Source organism: Lissotriton helveticus, chromosome 2_1, assembly GCF_964261635.1.
Source record: "Lissotriton helveticus chromosome 2_1, aLisHel1.1, whole genome shotgun sequence".
Classification (NCBI taxonomy): Eukaryota; Metazoa; Chordata; class Amphibia; order Caudata; family Salamandridae; genus Lissotriton; species Lissotriton helveticus.
The window spans coordinates 1,812,970,431-1,812,982,626 of record NC_136059.1 but is presented as its reverse complement, the minus strand read 5'-3'; positions in this window follow the sequence as shown (position 1 = coordinate 1,812,982,626).

The following is a 12,196-nucleotide window of genomic DNA, read 5'->3' as shown; positions in this document are numbered from 1 at the left end:
TGAAAAGAATGAAATCCTTGGAGCCTTTAAGAAGTCAAACTCCCCATAAAGAGGAGTACAAGAAAACTGAGACAAATCTCTCCTTGTGAGAACAACAGTTGCTGCAGTAACTACACCCATTAGGCATAAAGAATATTAAATCAGTAAAAGTGTCATTGTCAAAGTGGCAGATATAAAAAGCTGTCAGGATTATCTTACAGCGCGTTTCATAGAGTACCCGATAGGAGAGGTAAAAGGAATATATGCCAGGAGAATAATATGGCCATGCATTGCCCTCACTAGAAAACACACAACAAAATAAAACACAATATAAATATCAATCCATTTTGGAGTTAGGTCATCTCGAGCCAATGAAAAGCAATCGTCCGATGGTGAGCAGCTTCTTTCTTCATTCCAACGGTAGACATACAATGTCAACAAGGTACCATCTAAGGGTTTCATTTACATAGAATTGGCATAGGGCAGCACCACAATTCATTATACTATGCTGCCCTACATCAATTAAAAAGGGCAGGAGTGTACCATATTTACAACATATACTTCATCCCTGTCCTTTCAGTCAGCACCGGCGCACAATGTGCAGTCACCGAAGGCACCCTTGCAACATAGTGTCTGGGTTTGTTGGCATGATTGTTTTTGCGTAAGAAGGGGCACTTTCCGTCACAAAATCAATCTCAATAGGTGTTTCCTCATTGTATGTGTTCTGCAGAACACAGCACACATGGAAAGAGGGAAAAACAAGAAGAAATGTAAACATTTCTACTCGTTATGCCTGATCTGGGTATGCATACATTTTCGGCACTGCCCCAGGTTTATGTGGTGTAGTACATCTGTGACAGTGTCAAAATCCATGGATGTTGAGTGGGAACATCCACAGCAATGCCCCTGGAAGAGCTTCTTGACACAGAGTAAGGCAAGTCAGTGCTTTGCGCTGCCTTATCTTACTCCATATCTATAATGCCATGCAAGGCCGTGCAGGGTGGCTTTCCGTCTCCTTAAAGATATGCTAGAGAGGCATGCCCACAAGATTGTCCTAAAACGTGAAGCTCCGGCGGCACAGGCTTCTTATAATTGAGGGTATAGATGTATTCATTAGTTGCTAAACATTTATGTTTGTTACTTATAAGCCATTCAGTTTTCCACTGCGTAACAATGAACTACCCTGAAGACAGAAATATTTGTTGCAAAGTCCTGGTTTGATCATATGGTGCACGTCCATGTAAGCATTGTTGTTTTTAGTATACTGCTCACTATTCAGCACTGTACGAATATGTGTAAACTATTGCTATCTAAATGAAATATGAGCATGCACTTTATAAAGAAGAAATACATTATTTAAATCTAACACATTCTAACACATTCTACAGCAATGAAAAGTGTAAGCAAGTCAAACTTGGGTCATCTATCAAAATACAGTTATTCGTGGTTCAGCATTTCCTGAAAACATGTAGGGGTATATTATCAACAACTAGCGATAATTTTTGTCTCTAACTTGTTTAGAGACAAAAATTATCGCCGCACATCGGCGATTTTTATCGCAGATAAACCTTGCTATTAGCAAGGTTTATCGCAAATGCGATAAAAAACGCCCGCAATGCATGAATATCGCTGAAAAGTCAGCGATATTCATGCATTATCGAGCAAATGCTCTTAGCCATGTTATCCACCTCCCATTGGATAACATGGCTAAGAACTGCTCAGGGCAGGTGTTAGCTTTTGGAGATATTCGCCCTTAGCGCAAATATCTCCAAAAGTTGGTAATAGGAGATAGCGATGTTAGCGACTGTTTCCAGTCGCTAACATCTTGGCACGCCCACTTTGCATATCATTAGTGATAAATATCACTGACATGCAAAGTGGGGCCCATGATGGTCGCTATCTCCTATTAGCTGTCGCTAACTGGTGTTAGCGACAGCTTGGTAATAGGGAGATAATTTTATCTCCGCTTTCTTGGCTTTTAAAGCCAAAAAAGCGGAGATAAAACCCCTTGATAATATACCCCATTGATTCTTGACTGCAGTAACCTGTAACCACCATTTTTTCTGCTCACCAGATGGGCCTATCTTCAAGGCAATGGAAGACTAGAAATGCTGTCACAAGAGATCGTGGGGTATATTACCAACAACTAGCGATAATTTTTGTCTCTAACTTGTTTAGAGACAAAAATTATCGCCGCACATCGGCGATTTTTATCGCAGATAAACCTTGCTATTAGCAAAGTTTATCGCAAATGCGATAAAAAACGGCCGCAATGCATGAATATCGCTGAAAAGTCAGCGATATTCATGCATTATCGAGCAAATGCTCTTAGCCATGTTATCCACCTCCCATTGGATAACATGGTGAAGAACTGCTCAGGGCAGGTGTTAGCTTTTGGAGATATTCGCGCTTAGCGCGAATATCTCCAAAAGTTGGTAATAGGAGATAGCGATGTTAGCGACTGTTTCCAGTCGCTAACATCTTGGCACGCCCACTTTGCATGTCATTAGTGATAAATATCACTGACATGCAAAGCGGGGCACAAGATGGTCGCTATCTCCTATTAGCTGTCACTAACTGGTGTTAGCGACAGCTTGGTAATAGAGAGATAATTTTATCTCCGCTTTCTTGGCTTTTAAAGCCAAAAAAGCGGAGATAAACCCCTTGATAATATACCCCGTATTTATTAAAGAGGAAAAATTAAGGCACGAAAACGGCTATACGATAGAAATGGGTGAATTGTCCGTTCTTCACATCTCCTCTACCTGTTAAACACGCTGCACGTTAATTTTGCACACAGGCCTTCATATGTTTTAATAAAGGCTTGTTTTCCTATATGTAACTCTGCTGTGTATGTTTTCTCCTCAATATCTAAGACAGTTATCAGTTCTGTCGATTACATTTTCAAGCTAACTTTTCCTGCTTTATCACATTTGAAACCCGACACTGTTCACTTTGCCTTATCTTTGGGGCTTCACAATTCTTAGCATTTGTGCATGCTGACAAAGTTCCATCATGTATGGTGTGGCAGATGGTTCATCCCAACAAGATCAAAATGGACACACCCAAAGATACAATTGTGTTGTCCTCTCAATCAGTAGAGATGCCGGTTCTCAGTGACAGATGTAGACATAGCACTCTTTTAATTGAAAAAGAAACCTCTGGGGGATATGTACAAGGAAGTGGCGGAGCGCAACTTTAGCCTCCTTGGCTTAACACCGCGCTCCGCCACTTCAGAAACGCAAGGCTACATAACATTTACAAGAATCTGGTGAAGCCTTGTGTTTCCCCCTGTGCTGGTGCTAAGTTTAGCAGCTTAGTGCCAAAGTAGGCACCCTTGCACCATAGTGCAAGGGTGTCTGAGTGAAGGGGTGATTGTTTATGTGTAGGAAGGAGTCCCTTCCTGCACATAAACAATCCTAAAATGCCATTCTGTCAGTTTCATGTATGCTGCTTCAGGCAGGACACATGAAAGTGACAAAATGGCGTTGTTTTTAAAGGTTTGTTTATGTACAGGATGGGACACCTTCCCGTACAAAAATAAACCATGGCGTTTGCCTTTTCCATGTGCTCTGCACAAGGCAGCACCCATGGAAAAAAGAAAAAATGAGGAGAGATAATGAACTTCTCCTTGTTTCACCAACTTAAGACCAGGATTTACCCGGTCTTAATTTTGTCGGTGCCTCCTATGTACGCCACCCTTGTACATACGGGGCAGCATCAAAATGAACGGGTGTTGCGCTGGAGTGCCCGCCGCACCACCCACTGCCCCCCCTTTCACTCTAACCTTAGTGTGAAAGGGGGCCTTATGTACAAGGCGGTGTTAACATCTTGCATGCTCATGACGAGCTCAGCTCCTCATGTGACACAGTGCTCCTGTGCTCATGACGAGCTGAGCTCGTCATGAGCCGTGGAACGCTCACACGCGGGGATAATTCCCCTGCTGTGCTGAACGTTCCACAAAAATGTGTGCGGCCGTGACTAGCTCTGCTCGTCATGAGCACAGGAGCACTGTGCCTCATGACGAGCTGAACTCGTTATGAGCATGGGGGCGCTGTGCACACCCCCCCGCCCCCAGCACAGCGGAGGAATTACCCCCGCAGCGAAGGCTTTAAGTGGCTAAATGCTGCCTTGTACATAAGGCGCAGCCGCTATCACCACCACATCTTCAGTAAAAGGGACGCTGTGGTGGTGATAGAGGCTTGTGCACCCCTCTGAGTCTACTGGCTATGTAGAACCGCTACTTCTACAGCCTGCTTATTAGGCTGAACAGGCGCATAACATGGTTTATGAAAGCTACCAGCGTCATGAACAGCATTTTTAATTCAATTTGCTCTGGAGACGTAATGTTTACTGTATGTGGCAGTGTTTGCTTTCCATTTATGCAATTAGCATACCTGGACACTTTTCATGGCAGAGTAATGTCTTTAGCTCACTTTATCTGTGTGCGCATTCCTCAGAGGTGTTGCTTGCGTGTGGCTCGCTTTATTGTGCATGCCTATTCACTGTTCGTCACGTTGGAGTATAAAACACTACATAAGTGTCAAATGGCACACCACGAATTTTTTGTACTACATGAGAACAATGTTGCCTTGACTGCCAAGGCAGTGGCAGTCACGTGCTTTAGTGATGTTTGAAGAGCGTGCGTTTTGCTTTTGTGGAGCATATCCGATGTGAACATTTTCCACGAGACAGTTATACTTACTGCATCTATTTTCGATGTGTCCAAGTCGTGGTATCGGAGCACATCTTTTATAAAATAGCATTTCACAGTTAAGGGTATAATTTTGGCCAGGGCCAGAATAAAGCAAAAGCATGCCGAAGTGAATTTGATTTGGGCGAGGGCTCAAACATGACTCTAACTAAGCATGCTTCGTTTTGCCAAATTACGGGACATATTATCAAGGATGGCGTTATTATTATCGCCGCTTTAGCAGCAGTTTTTTGCCACTAAACCGGTATTCACACCAGAACATGACTTCTATTGGAATTCTCAAGAGCATATTATCAAGCCCATTATCGCCGCTGTAGCGGCAGTTTTACCAGCGATAATTATTACCATCGTTCTTGATAATATGCCCCTGTATTTGGAAACACCTGTTCTCCAGCCTGCGCTTTCATACAGCATCTTTTGGAGCAAAATCTGTGTTGTGAAAATGTTTGCTATATGTTGTTTTAGACAGTAGGAGTTAAAATTCGCAGCTTCCCTTTGTTACGGAATATTTTCAATATTTGTATTTCAAATGTATCTAGATCGTTTGCTTTTCGATTTCAGACTGATCATCATAGTTTTCTTGCATGAGCCAAAGGGATCCTCTCTGCTTCACCTGTAAGCCAGACCTTATCCACGTTGATTCTACTTTCACAGTAATTAGCAGATCAAACATGATTTCTAAGGCGAGCCTGTAGCAAAAAATCTTTCGAATTCTGAGAATAATTAGCCTCTGTTGAGGGATGTGATAAATTGTATCAAAAATGATTACTATTAATAATTGGATATCCTCATTGCTAGCTGTTAGATGTAACTACGAAAACTCTTCATTATGACAAATTCTTATGATAATTACCATGAGAAAGGTTTTAATTACGATTAATTAAAATAATTGAAATACATTAACATTATTTGGTATGATAAGGTACATTTCATTTTTTGCTACATCTAATTTTAGTAACTTAAGCCTGCTCTTCTGTCATCCATCAAACTGTATATTCCAATTCAGATGCAAACTCGTGATTAGTTCTATGCAGAAATAACATTTTGGAGGCATTCTCATCTCTTTTATTACTTCTGATATAGTCTACCACATGTTGTCTTGGGCGAGTCAAATTAGATATCTCAGCCAGTAGCTTTGTAAAAGTCCACATTTATAAAGCGCACAATCACCCGTAAGGATCTCTAGGCGCTGGGGGCCGTCGGGAAGATTAAGCGAGCTATTGCCCAGAGTCACATGGTGCTGGGCTAACCTGCCGCCGGAGCCGGGGATCGAACCGTGGTCCCCAGATTCCAGCGTCAGTCGCCCTGGCCGAGGCGCAACACCTCTTCCACAAATGTCAAATGTCTTTCTAAAGTTCAAAGAAATCCACTTTGGTAAAAGTGGTACATGCACTTTAAATTGCATGTAAGTCCCTAGTTAATTGTACTTCCTGTACCGAGGTCCTGTAAATAAATGCTATCAGTGAACATTTGCACACATTGTGCCACTCACTAAGGTAGCACTGTAAAGCATGTCTCCGCCCTGCCGCTGCAAACTGTGTGTGCAGTTTTAAACTGAATTTTGACTCTGGCAAAATAAACCTATAATATCCTTTTTAATAGGCATGGGCGGTAGCCTATGCTCCTCTTGTGGAGTTTGAGCTGTTTTTCCCACTCAGTGCTTCACTTGACGGGCCAGATGCACAGAACTAACTGAAGACAAAATACTAAACTTACTACCATTTTGGTATTCACAGAAGGCACTTACTCATTTTGGTATTCACAGAAGGCACTTACTAATTTTGGTATTCACAGAAGGCACTTACTAATTGATGAGTAAGTGCCTTCTGTGAATACCAAAATGAGTAAGTTCACTTACTCATTTTGGTATTCACAGAAGGCACTTACTCATCAATTAGTAAGTGCCTTCTGTGAATACCAAAATTAGTAAATGGTGGTAACTTTAGGATTTTGTCTTAAGTCAGTTCTGTGAATCGGGCCCGGAGTTTGGAATTCTGCAGCGTAGCAGAGCTGGCACCCAGGCAGCGTAGCGGAGTTGGCACCCAGGCTATTTTGCACAATTCATCTAGACTTTGCTCTGCCTTTCCTGAACACATCAGTATTGCTCCCCACTTCCCTGTCAACTTCATCCAGATTGCTCGGTCCTATTTGACTCAACACCAATAAGATCTAGGTTTGTTGGAGCCTCTGTTTTCCAAATACCGGAAGTGACTGCTGGTAGCGCAGCGCGATCCCCACCAGTCGGTACCAGTGGAGGTGGTAATCTTATCTAACATCAATGTTGTAGCTGCTGCTTCTTGTCACTAACCTACTTTAGCCATTGTTCTCTGCGCTGGACCATGGAACTGCTGTGCTGTGCTATAAGAGTTACGGCAGCGCTACACATCCCAGGAAAAATATTAAGGTGAGTGAAAGACTCTTTATGGACTGTACTGTCACTGCTTGAGTATCTGTGCAGCGATGCTGCTGTGATTTTTATTTGACAGTACAAGTACTCTTGGGCAGTGCTGCTATACTCTTGAAGGATGTATCAGCACTTTTAAAGGGGCATTACTACCTCTTTACATCAATACCTCTATACTTTGAAAGGAATCTGCCAAGGCAGCCCTTTCCTATAATGGCAGAGTTCCTGCACATCTCAGCAGGGTTACTATACTACACTGCTGAAGGACAAGGTGACACTTCTCAATTGGGTCACTAAACTTCTGATGGCATGCTATAGGTTTTCATAGAATGGCTTCTGCACTTTCAAAAGGAGAGGGTTGACATTTCAGCTGCAAGGCTATACCTGTAATAGGACAATTCGGTAACGTATTGAGATAGCTGCTAAACCCTTTAATGCACAGTACTGGCACTTCTTAGCAGATCTGCTGCTTTTTTCAGTGAGAAAAGGCGGGCACTTTATAGCTGGGCGGCTATACCTTTAACAGGACAGTATCATACCTTATCAACATGGCTGCTACACCTTAGCAGGTGTGTTGGGCTGCCCTTGTGGTGGCTAATGACACCTTAGTTGGGCAGCAATGATGCTTCTTGTTGGAAATGGCCGTTTTTTGCAGGGTTATCCCAAAACTTTTTGCTTCCTTCTCCTTTGTTTTTCCTGACCTGTGGTTGTTGGCTTTATGACTCTACGCCCTTTACCACTGCTGATCAGTGCTAAAATGCCTATGCTCTCTGTGTAAATTGTTATTGTGATTGGTTATCCATGATTGGCATATTTATCTTACCAGTAGGTCCCTAGTAAAGTGCACTGAGTGTGACAGGGCTGGTAACTCAAATGCTACTAAAGGGCCTGCAGCACTGATTGTGCCACCCACATAAGTAGCCCTGAAAAGAAGTCTCAGGCCTGCCACCGCAGTACCTATGCACACTTTGTTAACTGCCGTGTTGACCTGGCCACTGCACCCACTTGCCAGGCCTTCCCCTTGCCTTTTCTTACACATAGGACAAAACAATGGTAGGCCCAAGGCACTCTCCTGTGCAGGGTGCAATGTATGTAAAATGTAGGACATGAACTAGTGTGTGTAACATGTCCTGATAGTGAAATACTGCCAATTTCATTTTTCACTATTGAAAGGCTATCTTGCCCACAGGACAAATTGGGGAATACAGTGTAACATGTTTCCCTGCATATTTTCCCATAGAAGCAAGATAGAAAATTGAAATCGGGTACCCCTGCACTCAGAAATTAATAATACATCTTATAGGAAGGATGGTTTTTAAATTCAGTGTTTGAAAGTAGCACTTTTAGAAAGTGGCTGTTTTCTTGTTCAACCTTTCTGTGTGCCTCTGCCTGTTTGTGGATTGACTGTCTGGTTTGAGGGTGACAGGGGCTGGGGTGGTTCCAGAGGTCTGGGTGAGTCAACACTAGGCTGAATAGACCTATCCACATTTGGAGTGGTGGCAGGAGTAGCACCTGGGCCTAAGCGGGGCTGTGTCTGCCTTCCACAATGCTGGCTCCACCTCCTGTAGTGCGTCTGATGACCATGGCCCAAACTGACAAAGGAAGAAGTTGTGCCCTGGCAAAGTGCACTCAGAACTGGTTTGGACTGGGTCCAGGACCACTCACACATAGAGAATAAAGACATTTGAGATATAAATATCAGAGCTGATACCCCTGAACTTTAGACTACTTCGTGGTCAAGAGGAATCTCTGCCAAAGAAGATCAGCTGAAGAGACTGAGGAGAAGTACTGCCCTTGCTATGTGTCTGGGGTTGGCCTGCAGTTTGCTGTTTCTACTGAGGAGAAAACTAAATGACTTTGCTGTGTGATGTGTGCTCTGCTTAAAGAAGGACTTTGCTGTGTGATGTGTCCCTCTGAAGAAATGCCTCCAAGGGCCTTAGAAGAGCTCGCCTCCTGTTTCTGAAGTCCCAGGAACAAAAGGACTTCACCCCCAGCTTCCTTGCTGAGAGTTACAGTCTGCCAGGAGGGCCTGGAATTATGTGTGAGGCCTTCTGGCTGAAGGGAGCTGGAAGTGAGCCACTGCACAAAGGGTGCCGTCGCATCACCGGAGAAGCGTGTTGCAGGGCTGTCGCATCGCTGAGGAAGTGAGCTGTTGCTGATCCCCATTGCATTACCGGAGAAGCGTGTCGCATGGGCCGTCGCATCGCTGAGGAGGCGCAATGCTGCTGATCGCAGGGCCTGTTGCGGCTCAGAAAGTCACCGAGTTCGCCACACAACCGTCGGGCATGCACGCATCACCTCTACGTTGTCACATCACAGTAAAGACAACCATTTTCTCGCATCACACCGGATCGTCACGATGCATCGAGGCACCATCTTGTCGCTTCAGAACCAGAGCACAGGAAGAATCGACACATCGCCTTCTCTGCAACCCTTTTGCTTGTTTTGCGTTACACATCCTAGGTACTTTGTGAGTAAAGTGTTGCATTTCATCATCTACAAGTTTATTTTTGCAACAACCTTTCTAAAGACATTCTACTGAGTTTTGTATGTTGGATTTTTGTCGTTTTGGTCTTGTTTAGTTTAGATAAAGATACTTTATTTTTCTAAACAGGTGTGGTGTCCATTTATGGTGTTTTCACTGTGTTACTGTGAGTTTTGGTACAAATACTTTACACATTACCTTTACTATAAGTCTATCCGCTTGTGCCAAATTACCACGGGGGTGAGCGGGGGTTAACTAAAGTATGTATCTTCCTTACCCTAACTAGAAGCAAGTGTCCCTCGTTGGACAAAGGTACCTACCTCTGCCAACTAGAGAGCACCATTTCTAACACTTCTCAAAAAGACAGCTATTCGTTTCATTGTGCAGTTTATTACTTTTCTATAGTGGAGGTATGTATTTAATTGTATTTTTTGCTCACACTTTGTGGAGTTATGTTATGTCCGGTGTGATCAATTGGTCAGAGAGATTCTGGGTTTTGAGCAGAGAGCTTTTCCATTGCCGATTACTCTCTTCCAGTTGACAATTATGCAATCTTTGCCAAATGACAGTCTTTCCATGAGATTCAGTGCATGCAGACAGGTCAGTTTTTCAGGTATCCTAGAGAAGCATTTTAATAGTAATCAATAAAATGAACAGGAAAGGATGACCAGCAGAGACAATATATTGCAGTACATCCCTGCCAAAGAGAGTTGCTAACACTAAGGCAGCAGAAACTGAATGGATGTATAAATACATAGGTATTATAAATGGGATAGAGTTTCATGCCTCTGCAAATAATGAAACGCTTCACAAATTCTGTCTTCATGTGGCAAAAATGGTATCAATGTCAAATCATTCAGTATTTTTGTATCACAAACTGACCGTATCCTTGGGTTCTATCAAAATCGGTTGATCCTATTTGTGCTATTTGACGCAAAACGTGAATATACTTGTGTCGACCCTTGTTTACCACCCAGGACCATGGATGCTTCAAGGACACATACTTCCTGGGTTACAAGGACGTGGCCACATTTAAGATGTAAACAACAACGTGTAAAAATGGAAACAAATTTAAAACACAGTATCTAACTTCAGTTATTGATTTTGACGCATTTATTTTGATAGAAAGCAACAATAAAATGTGAGTATACAAAATAGCAGCAGAAGCAGCTTCCACTGCAGGACTCACCCCAGCAGCCCAGAGACAGATTCCTTGTAGGCAGAAAAAACAGGGGCCTGAAGTACCTGCCTAGAAATTAGCCTCCTACCCACAGCGCTGAAGTAGCCAAGCAATGGTGGGCTCAACCCCAGGCTCCTCTGCCAGCGGCCACCTCTTGGGGTGATGCGTCTAGCCCATTACATAAAACGTAATTAACTGCGGCATGGCTTGAACCCACTAGTATGCTCTTCTCAGCATCTCACCGAAGGGGACAGAGGGCTATTCAAAGGATATAAAGGTAATTGTGTGAAATTAGTTGCATGAACACTTTTGGTGACACAGAGGTTTGAAAGAGTGAATTGTCAGTACATCGTGGGGCCTGGATGGTTGTCACAGGACTACAAGATGTCCATTGATTTAACGATGACCTGCGCACCTGGAAATAACCAGCACCCCAACCTAAAACACCTTAGCATTAGTCAGATGGACCAGAAACACAGTGAGAAAATCACCTGTGGGCACAGCTGAACCCAGGATCTGGAACAAGGCATGGACTGGAGCCTCACTATGTCAAGGTGCATACTATTAAAAAGTAGGGCAAGTAATTTTTCACTGTTGTAAGGCCTTTTTCTCCCAATAACTAACATTGTGTTACCTTATAACATTTAATACTTAACTTGAAACTTAAGAAACAGAGCAGATAGAGGTATGCTATTTACACTCAAATGAGTTGTAAATGTAAACTTTCTTTAATGGTAAAGTGAGATATTAAGTTACAATTTTGAAAACATCACTTTTAGTAAGTTGACATTTTCATGTCCCAACCATCTGTACCTTCACAGGGGAAGAACTTTACAGACCAGATGTAGGGGTAGGACAAGGAGTACCCCTCACATAAAAGCTAGAACCAGGTGCAAATATTGGACCTCCAGAGCCTGTTCTCCTGCTTGAAAGATTGCAATGCTCTCTGAGAATGAATATTAGATCTGCTTGCCCTTATCCCAGGCTACTCAAAATGACTCCAAGCATTGGTTAGGTGACCTCCTCTGTGAGTTCTAGAGACACAACACATTTCAGAGACATCCGTGCCACTGATCTACTGCAACTGGGCCTGCCTGGACCTACACACAAACATGCCTGAGCCCTGCTGCTAGACTTTGCTGGAGTGAGCCCTGAGCCCCAGGAAGTGCTACCTAAGTCCTAGACCCGGGGCTGGCATCAGTGGAAGCTACTCCTGAAAGAATATCCTGAAGTGTGGGCTCCTCACAACCGTGAATGTGCCCGTTCGCACCCAAAGGGTGCACTTGATGACCACCAACTCTAAGCTCCAATTATACCTGCACTTTGCGCCCGCAATTACAGTCCATGATGATTGACAACTCGCGACCTGCACTTCAACCTACAGTGATGACAGCCTGAGACAACTGACCTGCTCTGCATGCTACAGTGACAAAC